The sequence below is a fragment of the Podarcis tiliguerta genome (genome assembly GCF_965153285.1).
Source record: "Podarcis tiliguerta genome assembly, chromosome: 6".
NCBI lineage: Eukaryota > Metazoa > Chordata > Lepidosauria > Squamata > Lacertidae > Podarcis > Podarcis tiliguerta.
Genome location: NC_139539.1, coordinates 83,361,748 through 83,381,581, shown reverse-complemented (window position 1 = coordinate 83,381,581; position 19,834 = coordinate 83,361,748). Strand labels below are relative to the sequence as shown.

Below are 19,834 nucleotides of genomic sequence, written 5' to 3'. Positions count from 1 at the left end.
GGAGATATCCAGAGCATGCACCACTCCGGCGAGACAGTCTGTGGGCAGGTAGGGTTTCAGCCTGCGTACCAGATGGAACTGGTAGACAGCTGCCCTGCACAGAGAATTAACCTGCACCTCCATTGACAGCTGTGAGTCCAAGATGACTCCCAGGCTGCGCACCTGGCCCTTCAGGGGCACAGTTACCCCATTCAGGACTAGGGAGTTCTCCACACCTACCTGACCCCCTGTCCTCCAAAAACAGTACCAAGATTCTAAGCACTTTTGTTCTACAAAGAAAAAGACATAAACCACCATAGGGTGGGCACTGGTGGTGTTATTCCTCTGAAAGAGCCAAATCTACACGTTGGGTGGAGCTGCGACATAAACTTAACTGTAACTCCTGTAACATGTTAAGGAACAAATTGTTGGTTGGAATATGTGTGCTTCCCTCCCCAGGCACCCTCAAGAAGTCCAAGTCTGGGTCATCCTGAGCTCTGCTCAGTGGTCAACTAGATTCTTCAGGAAGCCAACAAGTTCCCCAACTATTGGTATTCAGGGGCATATTTACACTGTTGGTAAATATATAGCCATCTTTACTAGCAGCCTTTGATAGCTTTATTCTCCACGAATTGTCTAATCCCCCTTGAAAGCTGTCCAAATTGGCAGCCATCATGACATCTTGTGGTAGTGAATTTCATAGTGTTCCCTGAAAGATTTCCATATTGTTTATTGTAGTAGTCCCAGGAATAATTTCCTGAATGAATCATAGCACAACGATCCTATTGATGGGTAGATGAGCATTGTCTGTGCATTTTCCCCTCCATGTGCAAAACAGATGAAGATACTCCTTTATGTTTCTGCCATCTCATTTCTCCCCTTCCAAGTCCAAAATTAAATAACAATGGAAACCAACAATGGAATCTGGAGACTAGATTGGAAAGGGAGAGTTTCCAGGAAAACAGACCATGTGGAATGACAATGGTTGAGAGAAACAGTGATCTTCATTGTAGTTTTCCAGGATGCTTGTCCCAGTCCAAGAACTGCATGGATTGAAGAGCATATTTTGGCAGTGGCTGTGTCGATTCTGTTTAATATTGATGAAGGTTTCTGCATACTCTTTTGCTGTGGTGCAGAAAATACAAGAGGCCAAATGCACTGTTGATTTAAGAGGTGAGTAAGTCAGCATGGAACTGCTCCAGTAATTGACATAAGGGAATTGTAGTTTTTCTTCTGTACCATAAATGAGATGTTAACAAGAACAGAACATGGGAAAGCTAAAAACCACATCTGAGATTAAATAGACCAGCTCAGGTATTTACTTGGATAATAGCAGTTTGTTTTGTATGATGAATTGATGATTGCCACTTCCATTCTACATAAATCTAAATTAATATGCACTGAAAGCATTCCACCAGGCCACATAAAGTTCCATGCACATAATCTCCCTTTTCCTTTATGAGGGAGGAGGAAGAAGCAGGGTGCCATTTTATGAGGCTTCACATCACACATGTGATTATGTACATGGTAGCAGGAGTCACACTATGCTTGGCCTCCACTATTTGAAGACTGCCATGGCCTGCCTGACTGAACTGGGTCATAATCAGGTCAGGTATCTTCTATATCCATTCTTAAGGAAATCAGTCCTGAGTGCTCACTGGAAGGACAGATCGTGAAGCTGAGGCTCCAGTACTTTGGCCACCTCATGAGAAGAGAAGACTCCCTGGAAAAGACCCTGATGTTGGGAAAGATGGAGGGCAAAAGGAGAAGGGGACGACAGAGGACGAGATGGTTGCATAGTGTTCTCGAAGCTACCAGCATGAGTTTGACCAAACTGCGGGAGGCAGTGGAAGACAGAAGTGCCTGGCGTGCTCTGGTCCATGGGGTCACAAAGAGTTGGACACGACTAAACGACTAAACAATATCTTATATAAATTATAAAGAACTGGTTTCTTGGTGCAATAGCTTCGAAAACACTCGTTGTGTCTTTTGGCACAGTGAATACTCAGCGGGTACAAGGTATCCCTGGGAAAACAGGTACAAAAAGAGACATCTCAAAGATGTCTTCCAAGGTCAGAGATGCCACTTAGGGCAGAATTGGAGGTTACAGGGGACACTTAGCTGTCACTGTGAGCCGTAACCTCATGTCTCTTTCTCTTCTGTAATTTCTAGAACAGTGGTACCTCTGGTTGCGAACGGGATCCGTTTCGGAGACCCATTTGCAACATGAAAAGCCCGCAACCTGAAGCGCTGTATCTGTGCAGGTGTGTAGTGCGATTTGGTGCTTGTGCGCATGTGCGAGCGGCGAAACCCGGAAGCAACCCTTTCTAGTACTTCCGGGTGGCCGCAGGACGCAACCTGAAAAAACGTAACGTGAAGCAAATGTAACATGAGGTATGACTGTAAATAAAAATATGTGACATGATATCATCATATCCCAAGTTTTCCTGATCCTGGAAGCAACAGCCAATGCCATGGAGTGGGAATTTGGCTGTATTCAGACAAGAGGTTCATTGCATTCGTTTTCTTAGTTATAATGTTATATCCTGATTATCTAATATTCCTTTTACACCACATTACATGTTGCATTATTGCTTTCTGACCGATATGCTGCCAAGTCACACTCAATTTCAAATAACAGGAAAGAACTATACAGTGTCCCTTTTTTCGTCTTGCGAAATTACAGATACAAAACTGCAATTTTCCAAGTTAACGGGGTTGCAAAAGATTTTCTTCATCCCCTGGAAGCAATGAACATGGTAATGAGCTCTCCTAAACTTCCGCTAGATTCTCAGAATTGGCTTTTATGTCATGTGACAAATCATATAAAAGATGGAAGTTATCAGGTAAGGAAACATCAGAAAAACGTAAAGCGCTGTCTGAAATACCTTAAAGCACAAAAACGTCACGGAACATGTTTTATTTACATGTCTCTTGTTCATTGTGCAGTCTGTTTGAGTTTATGTGGATACCTTCAGCAACCCCATTTGTCACATGCTCTCCATTTTCATCCTCTGTGACAAGAGAAGTGTGCCAATATTCTTCAAGCCCATTCTACTCCTGAAAATCTCTTAAAACAAATCAAAAGATTGAGAGTGGCCTGCAGGTTTATGTACTCCACCCCAGAACCTCCTCCAATGTGTTTTTCTGATCTCTTCTATTGCCATTGCTATTCATGGTTTCATGTTACATGTGCTTCTATGCCAATTATGGTTAACTTGTAGCCAATGCTTGCAAATCCACTCCTACACTGATTTCCGTTCATGGTTCATAAAGGAAGCACAATTTGTATCAGCCATGGCTTAAGTCAGTATGATCGTATAATGAAAGCGTTTTAACTAAAAGAAAGGAGATTCTATTCAAGCAAACCCTTTAAAGCTACTCTGTGAACTAAATAGCCTGGTTCACACATGACACTAATGTGGTAACACATAACATTATTAAACCGTGGTTATTTGATCGCTTTATGGTTTGTTCTTGGTTTAAAAACCTTGGTTTGTTTTAACTATGGTGTGGCATTATGTGTGAACACATCGCACTTCCTTAACCGTGGTTTGGTTGGCTATCCTACCCTAGTAAAGGTAAAGGGACCCCTGACCATTAGGTCCAGTCGTGGCCGACTCTGGGGTTGCGGCGCTCATCTCACTTTATCGGCCGAGGGAGCCGGTGTACTGCTTCCGGGTCATGTGGCCAGCATGACTAAGCCGCTTCTGGTGAACCAGAGCAGCGCACGGAAATGTTGTTTACCTTCCCGTTGTAGCGGTACCTATTTATCTACTTGTACTTTGATGTGCTTTTGAACTGCTAGGTTGGCAGGAGCAGGGACCGAGCAACAGGAGCTTACCCCCGTCATGGGGATTTGAACCACCGACCTTCTGATCGGCAAGTCCTAGGCTCTGTGGTTTAACCCACAGTGCCACCCATGTCCCCAATCCCACCCTATCACAAAGATTGCTACAAAGACACGAGGCGCTACAAGCTGATAAACAAAACACAAATTTGGGGAAACAAGCCATGGTTTGTTTGATTGCGTCTGTGGTGATCTGTGTTATCTCCTAGTTTGTTAAACCATGGCTTAATGTTATGTGTGTATCAAGTCAATGTTAACCATCATCATTGATGTGGGTATGTTTAGAATCTGAAAAGTCCAGGGCCCTATCCAATTGGTTGCTTGCTTCTCTCCAATGCAAGTCTCTCTTCCTACAAATCTAAAAGAAATAGATTCATATGTGTCTTTTGGCTCCATCTTCATTGGCCTGGGGGAAACTTTGCCTGGTTCCAAGCAGTACAGAAACCACGGAATGCTACACTCACCTGTTACTGAAAATAATGTGACGGTCTCTATTAAATGTAAGGGTTATTTAGATAATAGGGACTTTTATTTCAACATTACCTAATATTTCTCTCCTTTGTACTGCTCTTGAATCATTTAATAAATATCTCAAATTAGAAATCTGGAGTTGAGTAACAGACCTTTCGCTGAAGGATCACACCCACACTGACTAGCACTACTTAATTGCTAGGAGAAGAGCAGGCACCATCTTTCCCCTCTTTAAAATACTTTCATTTTCTATGGGGACTGGGATCAAGAGCCATCTTTTGAAAAAAGTGAAGATTCTGTATTTATGCACTGTATTTCAGATATCCTGCTGCTGATTCCCCCCTCCCTTTTTAATGCTTTTGCTGTTGTGTGATCCGTATTTTATTACACATTTATTATTATTACAATTGAATTTATATAACTATTTTAAGATTATGTTATGCATTGACTTTTATGTTCTATTTTATAAATCACTCTGTGGTCTTTTGATGAAGTGTGTTATATAAATTTAAATAACAAATAAAACAATTTTCACGTGTTCAGATAAGCTCTTAAATCATAGAGGTGATGGCATTGATAGTAAGTACATTTATACAAATGACATAACTGAGTAGTCCTACCTCCCAGGGGAGGCAGAAACAAGACAACCTGTTTGCAGCAAAATGTAACACAAATCCATGGTTAATAAAGAGAAGGGAAAGGTCAATCAATCAAATAAAAAATGGATTGGAATGAGTGGGTGGGTAGAAGTCTTTTTTTACAAAGCATGGTTTCTATAGAGTTGTGCTACCTCTGTTGGGTCGGTCCAAACCTGGCAGATCCATTTGTGGGGTTTGTGGAATGATGAACTAAAGAATGTGGGTTTGAGAGTCTAGGATACATTAATGTGTTAATCTCAGGGTTGTGAGTTCAAAGCCCTGTTTAAGTTGGGCAAAAGATTCTTGCATCGCTGGTGGATGAATTAGACGACCCTCGCTGTCCCTTCCAACTCTACAATTCTATGATTATTACTGTAGCAGGGAATGAGAAAGAAAACAGTAAAAATGTCTTTCCTTCATTAAATTGGCAATAGAGAAATGTAATTGTAATTTTGTTGATTCATTTATGAAAATGCAAGTTAAATTCTTTAGATGGAAGGCAGTCTTACTGGCTAAAGGAATAACCTTTCTTGCTAATGAATTCTACCAATACTCAGTGGAAAATGCCCCTGATCTGCACACTTGAAGACCTTGGACTCTCCCAGACCATAGCAAAACACCTGCCTTAATTAGCCTGTGACCTTCACATTATTATCTTGCGCTGATCTTCTGCCGGTTATCTAAGGTCTGGCAGAGCGATAATGCCTTATACTTCTCCAAGATGTCAGAGCAAAAAGAAAAAAGAGAGAGGAGACAATTTAACCTTTAAAAAGGTAGTTTTCATTATTTTTAATTAAGCTCATCAAACTTAAGTACTATATCAGACAGATAAGGAGCAGCTGTTTGTGAAGCTATCATGGTGTACTCTTATCTTCTTAACAACAGATTTGCCCTCCTGGTTGCTTATTGATTGAACAAAGTCACATACAATTTGCAAACCTCCTAGAAAGTTCATAACTTCTTACTCTGGGGGGAACGTGGCATTTAATATCAAATTTCTCCATGTGTATGTTTTAGATGCAAATGCTCTTTCGTTAAAATGCACCGTGAAATGACATACATCAATACACAGCAGGGGGGGGAAATGCACCTTCCAGAACTGTATGTGTGCTTACTTATATACTCTGGGGCCATAAGCTCCCACAGAGTATTTTCAGCAGGATGCAAGATGTTCTACTGTTAGCAAAGAGGCTTACAAAATGAGACCTACCCAAATCTACCCCAGGATGTTTGGATTCCGAATGATGGAATATAATTATTTTCAGTGGCACAGACAGTTAAAGGGAAATACTCCATTTGCAATTGTCAGCTGTGGTTGCAAAAGAAGAATTCTAAGCCACTTCCAGTGAATTCGGTGTGAAAAGCAAGCCCTGTTTGTGGTAAGGATAAACTGTACTTGGGAACTCGGACTGGAGAGTTTTACTGCAGGTGATTCCATAGGCAAACTTGCATTCCATGCAGAATTTGAACTCAGTGCTAAAAGGAAGCCCATTTGCAGCAGGGATTGGCTGTCCTTGGGAGTTCCTGAGTGGAAATAGTCAAGGTAGGACTTGTATTATATGTGAATTATAACAAGGGCTGAAAGCAAGGCGACGCCAGACCTCTTGTTAGATTTTGACAAAGCGTGTTCTCCTTCAAAGAGTGTTGCGGTGGGGTCTGAACAGGCCACCCCTCTGTTGCTGGGCGGGTTAGTATGGATGACCATTCGCAGTGATTGGGCGGTTAGGTTACTGGGCAAATTTTGGTGTTGCCATTTAGGGGGATGGACCAAAGGTTATACAATCAAGTCACATAGCACTGACTGGGCTCTTTTGCTGCATGCATCGGATCACCCGCCCACCCTCCCTAATCTAGGGCTCTTGCGTTTGACCTTGCTATGCCTGTCATGGGGTCGTCTGCTTTTGGGGCAGGGGCCTGGTAGGAATTTTGTCCATTTGGCTGATTGGCTGATGCCATTTGGTTTTTGCCTACTGCATAGCAAATCATCACAACTTGTAAGGTTGCGGTTAGGCATTGGTTTAAAAATTGGTTGGTGGAGGGGTAAGTGCTTGCCCCTCCAATGCTGCTGCGGAAAGGGAATTCCGTTAAAGGAATCCAGGGGCTTGCCATTATTTTGTCCGTACCCCTGAATGGGGCTTAGGGCTGCGCAAGCCCCTGGGAGCATGCGGGGGGGGGGGGGGATGAGGGTCTGGTGCCCGGCTCCATGCTCTCCCCAATATTGTTTTCCCTCACTGGCTTTCGCTGGAATCCAGAAGTCAGTTCTGTCCCTGGGCATGGGGACAGATAGTCATAACCAATGCCTAAGCAACCACTCACATTTATGTATTTTAATAAAGTTGTGGCCAAAATGATGCCAAAAACCTTAAACAAAAAATATGTGTGAATTGTGAATTATTTAGTGGTGGCTTGGGGGACCTCGACACACAAACAAGATGGCGTGTGACTCAGTGAAAAATACAGCCTTTGAGAAGAGAGAGCGTGAAAAAGTGGAAGCAGAGATGCTGTGTATGTTGGATTACAACAGGAAGAATGAAGAAACAAATGGAAAATAAACATCTCACACAGAAATTTACAGGACATAAACTCTTCTTGCAGAATTAAAAATTATAAAATACGCTATTACGAATGAAAGTAATGAAATCAGTGGCTGTTAAATAAAGGATCAAGACCAGAACTGTTGTAATTGAACTAATCAAGATTATGGAAGCAGAAAGAAAGAAACAAGAACTTCGTACCCTGAAATCCAGCACACGGGAAGTCACCCAAAATTGTTTAATTTGGTATTTGAATAATTGGCTTTTTTAATTGTATTGTAATTTGGTCTTGTGATAACGTGGCTCTTATTGGATTATTGTGATTAAAAATTAATAAAAAATATTATACAAGAAAGAAAGAAAGAAAGAAAGAAAGAAAGAAAGAAAGAAAGAAAGGCCTGCTTCCAGAGGAAAAAATGGGAGTGTTCTGTAATGTTGCTAATGGTTCATTTACAGCTGCAACTATACCTCTCCCACACCTGATATCCTATGATGTCAGGTGTGGGTGAGGCTTGGGGAAAATGGCCTTGTGGGCCAAACTGGAACCCCATGTGAGTTAAATGCATAGAGGTTCCCCATGCATTGTCAATAGGGAGAAAGGTGAAATAGGAATGATGTTGTTTTAGAAAGGGCACTTAACCTTTTAATGTATTGATGACTCCAGTGTTAACAATGGCAGCTTTGGTTGTTGGAAAAGGAATAGATGGCATTTGACAGCATTTTTTCAAAATAACAATTCCTAGATTCCATGGCCCCAACCCCTCAGAAAGATATTTTCTGTTTATTATCAGTTGTTTATGTTGATGAATACTACAGGGACTAAGTCTTAACTCGTCCCGCAAAGCAGTGTTAATAAGATTTTACTTTTACTTAGTGCAATTTATTGACAGGGATGTGTAATCTTCAAAAAGGCAGCGCACTCAGGCACCCTTTAAATTTCTCCTTAGTGGGAAGCAACCCTTGAAAGGATTAATTGAATGTATCTGCTTTTCATAGCGCTTTCTTAAAAGCTACCATTAATAATGGGGTAATGGATTGGAGAAGTCAACATTTGCTGCTTTGAAAAAAAGGATTCCATTAAAGGATATGTCGCTGTGACAAGTGAAAATATGGTGACTACGTTCTCGAGCCTGCTGTGGCATATACTTATGTGTTATGTTGCGGGCTGAAATCCTTCCTAACATTTGTATGAGCCTCAACAAAGTTGTTTTTAATGGTTCTTGAGTACTTTAGATGACAAACTGCGGCACCTTGGGAAAAAATCAGCGCGGAAGATGATCTTTTCGCATCTTTGACTTTTAGAGGAAAACTACGCTTATGATTTATTATTTGTGTTTGCAGGATCTCTGAAATAAGGCACTCTCGGCTACAGAGATAACAGGCTGTGGAATCCGGCCCGCCAACACGTCCAGCTCCCATCCATGCAAGTGAATTCAGGATCACACCTACAAGTATTCTTTTTTTAAAAAAAGAAGTCCATGAGGCTTCTGTTGGTTCATGATACGTTAGGGTAGTTGAAGCGGTTTTATACAAAATTGGCCCACTGGTACATCCAGCTCAGGGGTGGCCTCCAGATTTTTGTTGGACTACAACTCCCATGAGTTCCAACCTGCATAGCCAAAGGTGAGGGATGTGTCAGTTTGCATTTCTTAATGCAGAAAGTATTGATCTGATGCATAGAGCATAGCTGTCAACGTTTCCCTTTTTTAACGGGAAATTTCCTTATTCCGAATAGGATTCCTCACAAGAAAAGGCGAAAGTTGACAGCTATGGTGTAGAGATCTTTCCTATTCTAATTCAAGAGGGTTCTGGAAGCTTCTCTGTGTGAAAGAAACAAGCAAAAGGTTTATGATGTTTGGGTTATTCCTTCAGAGAAGCTGAGTACAGCTGGCTTAAACTGGTTCTCATCTCTTTCTGTCAAGGTCATTTTGACTATAATAGTAGGGCCAGAAGGAGCCTGAGTTTCTCACTTTCTATCTCTTTTCTGTTTGGTGTGGTATTCTGTATATAGTGTTAAGGTTTAGTCTTATTATAAGTTGCTGTAAGTTTAAGAGAAGTCTATTGCAACTGGATTTCTTATGGACAGGGCCAGTCCTGAATGCATTGGGTTTGTGACCATTATGCTCATTTGCCTTCAGTAGCAGTAAAGCTCTGTTGGATGAAATGCAATTGCCTCTGGTCTATTTTTTTCGGGAATCCTGCAACTTGTTTAATTTTTTGCTCTGCTAACTATACGTTGAAGTTCTACGTTGGATCAATATTGAGTAGAATTTTCAAAGACAGGATGATGGGAGTTGTAGTCTAAAATGCCATCTGAAGGGCACAACGTTAGCTAGCCCTGACATAGAATTTTATGACAGTCCATGTCTTTCTAGGGTCTTTGTCTACTTGTGCTCTCTGAGGCCCTTTACCTGGAGATGCTTGGACCTGAAGCAGCAACTTTGCACTCACTCATGGAGATGCTACTCTTCCCAGTTGAGGTTGGCTCATCCACACAGGAACACTACTCTTAACTTGGCTTGGTGCTACAATTTGTATGTTGGAGGAGTAAGACCACATCTCATCTCTTCATTATTTACATGATGTGATACGTGTGCTCCACTCAGAGCCCTGGAACTGATTCCCACCATCTAGAGCTGTTTTGGTCATTTTGGCAGATCCCTCCCCCTTTTATGACCATTTCTGGGTTGCATATATATATATATACAGTGGTACCTCGGGGTATATACACTTCAGGTTACAGATTCCGCTAACCCAGAAATAGTACCTCGGGTTAAGAACTTTCCTCCAGGATGAGAACAGAAATTGTGTGGCGGCAGCAGTGGTGGGAGGCCCCATTAGCTAAAGTGGTACCTCAGGTTAAGAACAGTTTCAGGTTAAGAATGGACCTGCAGAACGAATTAAGTTCTTAACCCAAGGTACCACTGTATTCTAAAACCAGGGCTATTTTTTCCAGCCAAAACGTGCCAGAACTCAGTTCTGGCACCTCTCAGGTAGGCGCCATTGCCATTATTAGAGAAAAAAGGAGGTGTTAATGGTGAGTTCCGGCACCTCTTTTTCTAGGAAAAGAGCACTGGCTCAAACCATGTGTATAGAACTCTCCTGTGTTGGCACTTGAATTAGGGAGATTTTTTTTTAAAAGTTTGCAGAAGTGGCCTGGTAAATGCAAGGCGAATCAGTTGAATGCAACATGCAGACTACATTACCATCTGAGAATGGTGGGCTACAGCCCACTTAGGCCCCAATAAATAGGCTAGCCTTTAAGGTGCCAGAGGACTTAGCTGTTGTTTTTTTATATATAGAAACTCAGCTCCAATTTACTGGGGATTTTCAGCAATTCACTCATTGGCAGGGTGGCTGTGATAAGGACGCCCAACTGGCAGAAAGGTTAGGAAGGCAATGATGTGGACTGGAGGTGGATAATTGCAGTCTATTATTGAAGAGCCACTAGCTAAAACTACAATCCCCGAGCTTCAATACTCCCCTTGCCCTGTTGAGGATTTCCTGCTGGGCAGAGTGAATTTCATTGAATAGCAATGAATCCCTGCATAAAGGTTATGTTCTCAGGCACAAATCTCGTGCCCATTAGCTTGCCAATCAGAAATCCAATTTATCCAGCTGCTTTTGATGTCCTGCTTACCCTCTCTTTGGTGAAGAGCATTTCTGTTTAATGAACATTTAAAGCTGCACAAAAGATTTCATTTGGAATCTTTCCTGCCAGTTCCTGCCTATGATATTTCCCTGCAAGGCTGTAATCTCTCCTCTCCAGTGCCCAGCAGTTAGCATGTTGGGCTGCTAGGATTGCTGAGAAGCTGAGAAGCTTTGCTGGTGGATAATCAAACAGGCAAGTGTTGATGGCTGCACATACTCTCTTGCTTTGAGGAGTCATCACATTTTCTCTGCTGCCAAATCTTTCTCCATTGGCTACAGGATAGCAAGACCAGTTCTATCTCTAGCCTAACATTTTCCACAAGTCAACCTTAACGTCGGAGAGCTAGAATGGATTTTTATGACAAATTTAAAGAAATGCCGATGCTTCTGAAACGCTGCATGTTTGGATGAGCTGAAGAAATCTGTTCATGCCTTGCAAGGCTTCTAGAGCAGTTGCTAGAGTTGCAACTACAAAACTCTAATAAAAGTCTGCAACCAAGAAGTTGCCTTGATTCCCATTGCGGGTTTCAATCTTCGCCCTCCCTTCAGCTATCCTTCATCTCTGTCACAGACCACTTAGCTTTTCTACTTCCTCAAGGCTTCTTTCCACTCCACAGAATGCCCCACACAAAGATACCCCTGTCAAAAGAGTTTATGTAAGATTTTAAATTCAGTCATACTGTCAATTTTCTCCTCCTCAGAAAAGTTGGACTACAAACATTATGATGAACTGTTGAAATGTTCATGAATGCTCAATGCCATCACACCTGGTCAGCTGACTGAGGCCTGTGATGTGAAAATCATCATCTTATGTGTTTTCCTTCCCCCACATAGGGAAGCAGGGGCAGGGAAAGGCACAACACATAATTTTGTAGCTGTTGCAGAGAAAAGATGGCAGGGAGACATAGCATCAAAGTTTCAGCAGTGGCAATCAGCTTGCCACAACCTCTGGCTTCAGTCTGCAACAATCAGAAATTGCTGCATGGTTAATTCCACGACCTTTTAAAGACAATTTATATACGGTGTTGACTTAAACCATGGGCACATTGCAAATTATAACTGAAGAGTTGACTTGCTGAGAATTTCATCTTCCCTTGTACTCTTTCATTTTCTTTTCAGATTCAGATGACAATGTAACAATGTGTATGTAATGTTGCCTCTAAATATAATATCTGCACAGGAATGAAATGGATTTTTTCCCTCTGCAGTGGACATCTACACTGAATGAAAAGAAAGGGATAGTATATCATTAAGATAAAAAAACAGCACCATAAAGCCTTGCATATAATAGGAAAGACAGAGAGGGGGGCATTCAAAGACACAGGAAAGTATACATTTTCTTCTTTTCACTATTCTGATCAAATATGGGGGCGGGGGGGGGGAGGGGATGGAAATAAAAGATGACTAGTCAAAGGAAATGGTAGTTTGCACACAATGAGCCCTCCCACAAGCCTACTGTGATCTATCTTTCCGTCCAACACAAATATCTGATCAATGTTGCCTTTGCATTTACAATGGCCAGGATTTCTGCTCTACTCAAGTTCAAATTAGTTAAAAACTAGAGCAACAAATCCAGAGACCTGCAGGCATTCCAACTGATATGTATTTATATGTTCTAGAAAGCATGAGGGTGAGAGAGCATAGCCATTCCTTTTATCAAAATAAGTGGAGAAGACCTGTGTGAACCATCTCCTTATGGGCATCTAAGTGCACTTCTAGGGACAGTCTTCTGGCAACACAGCCATGAAGTGTGTCTTGTAGCCAACATGGTGCTCTCTCCATACGCTGTGGACTACAATTCCTATCAGCCCCACCCAGCAAGGTCCATGGACAGAGGTGATGGATGCTGCAGTCCACACCATCTGAAGAGCACCATATTTGCTACCCATCCTGTAGAGAGTGTTGCCTGCCATTAGCAGCTCTCTGCTGTTGAAAAGGGTGGGGGAATCCTTGGTCAACCCATATAGCACAAAAGTATGCTAACCTCATTTTTTAAAAAAATAATTGAAGAATTTTGCTAGCCCAATCTTTGGGACATTTCTTCCTACCCCCATCCTCAATGCTAAATAAGAGATGTGTTGAAAGGTTTAGCACAACCCTATCTAGGACACTTCTGAAATTTCACACATCAGAAAAATAATTAGAGGCGGGGATGGTTGAAAATAGGATATTTTCTCCATGAAGTTGTCACCTGCAGTTATTATGGGAGAGTCTTTTCTCAAACAATGTCACCAGAAGTTCCTGTATGAGATCCATAGAAGATTCCATGGAAGGCATCTTGCCCACTGCTGCCAACCTTGTAATGTAAAGGCATTGTAATGTAAACCTGCAATGTAAAGGCATTTGGAGCATGATGTCGAATGCACTCAATGTACAGTGACGCACACAACCTATGGACCTCATGAACCCAGCAGGCAGGCTGCCACATCTTCCAAAATCATTCGAATCACACCAGGGTTTTATGGCGGATGATGGAGAGGTTCTTTAGGAGAAACTTTGGTGTGTACAAAGTTAAGGTAAAGGGACCCCTGACCATTAGGTCGTGACCGACTCTGGGGTTGCGGCGCTCATCTCGCTTTATTGGCCGAGGGAGCCGGCGTACAACTTCCGGGTCATGTGGCCAGCATGACTAATCCGCTTCTGGCAAACCAGAGCAGCACACGGAAACGCCATTTACCTTCCCGCCAGAGTGCTACCTATTTATCTACTTGCACTTTGACATGCTTTCGAACTGCTAGGTTGGCAGGAGCAGGGACCGAGCAATGGGAGCTCACCCCGCCGCGGGGATTCGAACCACCACCTTCTGATCGGCAAGCCCTAGGCTCTGTGATTTAACCCACAGCGCCACCCGCGTCCCGTGTACAAAGTTACCTGGAACCAAAAAAAAGTTTGAAATCCACAAAAGACACTACAAAACCAGGGAGGGGAATGTATTCAAACTGAGGTGGGAAGCTCAAAACAGAAGTTCTCCCCTTCAATATGGCAGCCGCAGTCCATGTTGGGTGTACAACACTCTTCAAGCACTCTGCTTCTTTCACTGCAGGGAACCTCCCTTTCCCAAGTAAAAAAATCCACAAAACTTCCTTTGCTGTCAGGTCCTAAGATCCCTGGTCAAAAACGACATTCTGTTACATCATTTGTTACTGAGGGAAACCTCCACTGCTTGTTACTCCCCACCCTTCCCTAAATATGAATTATTATTTATTATTATTACTTTAGGAAAGGGAGATTGATAAAGAAGGGGAAAGTGGTGGCAAAGGAGCACTTTCTGAGCGTTCCGACTGAACTCTAGAAAATCGCCCTTGGGATGCACGCTGAATCGTGATGACTCATGTCTAGCTGATGTATATTTGGCTTCATCGATCAATAGTATAACTTGCTACACATAACTGTGCATGATTAATGATCCCTTGCCATAGGAACGCTGCAGGACTTTTGCAAAGTAGATCAAAAGCTCCAGCAGTGAACCGCTGGAAAAATCCCCTACGTACAGATCTAAAAAAACAATCTGTGGTTGATATCACAGAAAAGACTTTCCCCTGTGTCACCATCAAATGAATCTCTGTAAATGACAAGGCTGCTATGAAAGCCTCCCTAGCCGATTGTTATATACAAGCTGGTCAATGGGGAAGCTGGCATTCTAGCAGGTAAGCAGGTCCCAAGTTGCTCAGGTCATTGTATAAAAGTACCAAAACCTTGAAATGGGACTGGTAGCATCTGGGCAGTCGGTATAGTTCCCTCAGAAGTGATGTCATGTGCTTGGGATAGGCCAAACCCTGTTAAGTAGTCCAGTCTCAGCATTCTGCACTGATTGTAGATTCTGAACCAACTTCGAAAACTGCCTTGCATAGAGTGTGTTGCATACCCGGATCCAATTTTGAAGTTACCAGTGCATATTTTCACTATTGCCAGTCTCTCCCTGTCCAGGAATGGCTGCAGTGCTTATCACATCCTAATCAATGCAGAAAGACTAAGTCCTTGCCAGAAGTCTCGCTATCCAAATAACTACATGGCAAATCAATACCACAAGGAAGTTGGGAGATTTGCGGATAAGAATGTGCAATGACAAATAATGTATTTTGGCTTGGTAGGAGTGGAAAATCCACAGCTGGTGGAAGATGCAGTTGGGTGTTTGGTTTGCTGAGGAATAATAATAATAATAATAATAATAATAATAATAATAATTTATTTATACCCCACCCATCTGGCTGGGTTTCCCCAGCCACTCTGGGCGGCTTCCAACAAAACACTAAAATACAATAACCTATTAAACATTAAAAGCTTCCCTAAACAAGGCTGACTTTAGATGTCTTCTAAAAGTTTGGCAGTTATTTTTCTCTTTGACATCTGGTGGGAGGGCGTTCCACAGGGCGGGTGCCGCTACCGAGAAGGCCCTCTGCCTGGTTCCCTGTAACCTCACTTCTCGCAGCGAGGGAACCACCAGAAGGCCCTCAGCGCTGGACCTCAGTGTCCGGGCAGAAAGATGGAGGTGGAGACGCTCCTTCATTTATACTGGACCGAGGCCGTTTAGGGCTTTAAAGGTCAGCACCAACACTTTGAATTGTGCTCGGAAACGTACTGGGATCCAGTGTAGGTCTTTCAAGACCGGTGTTATATGGTCTCGGCGGCCGCTCTCAGTCACCAGTCTAGCTGCCGCATTCTGGATTAATTGTAGTTTCCAGGTCACCTTCAAAGGTAGCCCCACATAGAGAGCAAAACAAGGGAGAAGAAAAGGAACAGGAATGGTGAGTGGGGGGATGGGATGAAATTATGTCTCAAAGTAGTTTTGGAACATAGGATGCTTCCTGATACAAAATGTGACCATTAGCTCATCTACATCAGTATTCTGACTAACTGCCACTCTCTAGGGTGTTGGGTAACAGTCATTCTAAGCCCTGACAGGAGTTGTTTGAGGTTGAATCTGGGACATTTTGCATGTAAAGCATGTGCTCTACCACTAGAGATGGGGAGGAAATTCAATTCCGTTCAAATTTAAAGGTGAACTGACCTAGTTCTCATTTTCCAAAGCAGTGTGGGAACCAGAACACAACCTTTGTTCAAAGTTTGCAATTCTCCGAATTTGGCAAGGCAGTTCTCCAGTCAAGCGACGTGTATACCAGGGTAAAGAATGCATAAAATTGCACGTTTCAGTGAAAATAACGTACAAAAAGTCAATTGCGTCAGGGGGAAATGCCTTGCAGATATATGTACATTATGCAAAAGTTTATGCAAATACGTTTATATTAGATGAAATTCCCATTTTGAAATAAGAATCCACAAATTGGTGTGGAAACATGGGGAACTAAACTGGAGAAATGCAAAACTGACAGATTAGTTCATCCCCATTTAGCACTGAGACACAACACTTCACCAAGTGTGAAATGAGACACTGAGATCTGCTCTTCTGATCATGGGAGGGACATTTTCCTGGAGGCACCTGCAGTGCTCTTTGGGTCTCCTGCAACAATCCATATATTTTTAGCCAGAACAGGGTATCATTCCATGCAAGAGAAAATACTTGACTTTGTGCATCATCTTGCTTGAGGTGCTGAACACATTTCTGGAGATTTATGTGAACAGCAGTGTCATCAGCTTTTTCAAATGATATGACATCATTTATCTGAAATATCTGTAGGCCTCTCTATTCAAACAACTAAGCTATTCAGCAAAACAAAAAATAAAAAGAGGCTGGATATGAAATCATCCTCCCCCCCCTCCACCTTGCCAAGATTCACAGGAGTTTCTTGTAGAGAGATTCTTTATTTTACTTCACTCCTCCCCTCCATAGACTAATCTCTATTCACCAGAGATTTAAAACAAGAAGGGGAAAAAGAAACCCTTTGCCTTCTGCAGGCAGAGAATCTGTTTTTATGTCTGAGGTTAATAATATCATTAAGTACAAGAAGCAATTAGGCATCTTTCAAACCTAGGATGTAGAGGGTTTTTGCAGATTTCTTTTTCACTATGCCTGGATAATGTTTTCTTCTCCCTAACATACAAAGTTAGGAAAGGTGTTTCCTCCACCTTCCTCCCCCCAAACTGGCTTACTGTGTCAACCGGAACAAAACTGTGCATTTGTTATACAGTGGAACCTTGGTTCTCGAACCTAATCAATTCCAGGAGGCCATTCGACTCTCGAAACCATTCAAAAACCAAGGCGTGGCTTCCGATTGGCTGCAGGAGCTTCCTGCACTCAAGCGGAAGCTGCGTCAGGCATTTGGTTTCCCAATAATGTTTGCAAACCGGAACACTTACTTCCGGGTTTGCAGCTTTTGGGAACCGATTTGTTCTACAACTAAGCTGTTTGGGAACCAAGGTTACCGCTGTATTTTCCTTCTTCCTTTCCTTGAAAATTCCTTTAACACATTTCTGTGCCAGCTGATATCTGAAACCGTCAAGGCCATTGGCAAAATCTATTACTGCAAAATGAAATCATCATCATCATCATCAACATCATCTATTTATACTGGGCTTCCCCAGCCACTCTGGGCAGCTTCCAACAAAATATTAAAATACAGTAATGCATCAAACATTAAAAGCTTCCCCAATAATAACAATAACAAAAATAACAATAATAGTTGCCTCTGTTGAGGCTGGGAGTGCTATTTGGTAGGCAGTCAAAATGGAACCACCCATTTGTAAGAGGGTAAACTAACATACTGAGTGGTTGTGGAAAAGTGGCTGATTGTTGACAACACTCAGGGCAGAATGGGGGCAGCGGAACAGGAAGAGGAATGGAGTTGAGTGACTGAAAGTGTCAAGAGGTGCAATCCACAAAACAATATTTTGTTGTAGGCCCTGCTTTCAAAAGCATGAAGCATATATGGGATGGATTCAAACCCAGTTTCTAGTTATTCCTAGATACAGCACATCCAGAACTGTCTATCTCCTTCTGTGTTAAGCCACTACATGAACAGAACAATCCTATACATATTTATTCAGAAGAAAGGCCCCATTGAACACAATCAGGTACCCTCCCCAGGTAACTGCAGCCTATGTAGCTCTGCCAGCTATTTGGTTCCATCATATATTCCACTTTAACAATCACTCTAGGAATTATCTAAAAAAAAAAAGTGTAGCTGCTTTTTGAAGACAATATGCTGATGAGAGCAATCCAACCTCAAACAGATGGCAATCTTTCATCTTAAATTTAGAAAATCATCAGTTCTTTCCTCGTTTTTTTTAAAAACTACAAAGTCACGGATGCCAGAATTATGTTCCCCCATTCTTCAAGCTGATGTTATTTGTGTTACTTTCTGTGGTGGTGAAATGCACGGGTATTTAATTCCGTATGATACACTGAATAGTCCTTCTAAATCTGAGGGTGGATAAAAGTAAAATTTTGATACTTAAAGCAACACAAGTGAGCCCTGCAGCAAAATGTTGCAGTGTGTTCACACCTCCTAACCAACATGACTCCTAATCCCTTTAGGATTTTGGGCAGCCATCTTCTCTTCTAGAATACAGTGGAACCTCTCCTTATGGACATAATCCATTCTGGAGGTCCATCCGCTGGACGCTAGCAGAGGCGTCTTGTGCGCATGCACATTCGGTGGTAGCACTCTTCTGTGCATGCGCAGACGGTGGCAGCTGCTTCTGCCCATGTGCAGATGACAGAAGCTGCTTCCATGCATGCGTGAATTGCAGCAAACCTGGTGTTTACCGCAGACACAACTTGGAACGTCTGCGAGATGAGGCGTATGTAAGTCGAGGTTCCACAGTACTAGAAGCTGTAGGTGTTTAAGAAGGAGAAAACACACCCTTTACCCCACATCCCTCAGTTGGTAAGAGCACGAGGTCATGGATTTGAGCCCCATCTTAGGCAAAATATTCTTGCATTGGAGGGGGTTGGACTAGATGAATCTTGGGATCCCAAGACCTTACAATTCTATGAACCTTCAGTTTCCTTTCTTTCTTTTCAATTTTTCCAGATGGCACTCAACATTATATGCCTCCTGGAGGCCACTGAGTATCTTCTGTTATCATTGAGCTTGGTTTTTTTTTAATGCCTCCTTATATGTTAATGCAACCTTGATGGCAGAAAGTGAGGAGGAATTAAATAACCTTTGACTGAGGGTGAAAGAGGAGAGTGCAAAATATGGTCTGAAGCTCAACATCAAAAAAACGAAGATCATGCCCACTGGTCCCATCACCTCCTGGCAAATAGAAGGGGAAGAAATGGAGGCAGTGAGAGATTTTACTTTCTTGGGCTCCATGATCACTGAAGATGGTGACAGCAGTCACGAAATTAAAAGACGCCTGCTTCTTGGGAGAAAAGCAATGACAAACCTAGACAGCATCTTAAAAAGCAGAGACATCACCTTGCCAACAAAGGCCTGTATAGTTAAAGCTATGGTTTTCCCAGTAGTGATGTATGGAAGTGGGAGCTGGACCATAAGGAATGCTGATAATCCATTCTTTTGAATTATGGTGCTGGAGGAGACTCTTGAGAGTCCCATGGAGTGCAAGAAGATCAAACCTATCCATTCTTAAGGAAATCAGCCCTGAGTGCTCACTGGAAGGACACATCCCGAAGCTGAGGCTCCAATACTTTGGCCACCTCATGAGAAGAGAAGACTCCCTGGAAAAGACCCTGATGTTGGGAAAGATGGAGGGCACAAGGAGAAGGGGACGACAGAGGACGAGATGGTTGGACAGTGTTCTTGAAGCTACTAACATGAGTTTGACCAAACTGTGGGAGGCAGTGGAAG

At 42.5% G+C, this 19,834-nt stretch overlaps 1 protein-coding gene across 2 annotated transcripts in view; it reads right to left on the bottom strand.

The window, feature by feature from the left end:
• Nucleotides 1-19,834, bottom strand: part of BRINP3 (BMP/retinoic acid inducible neural specific 3) — a 260,642-nt gene that overhangs the window by 1,855 nt on the left and 238,953 nt on the right. The gene's annotated exons all lie outside the window — the stretch shown is intronic.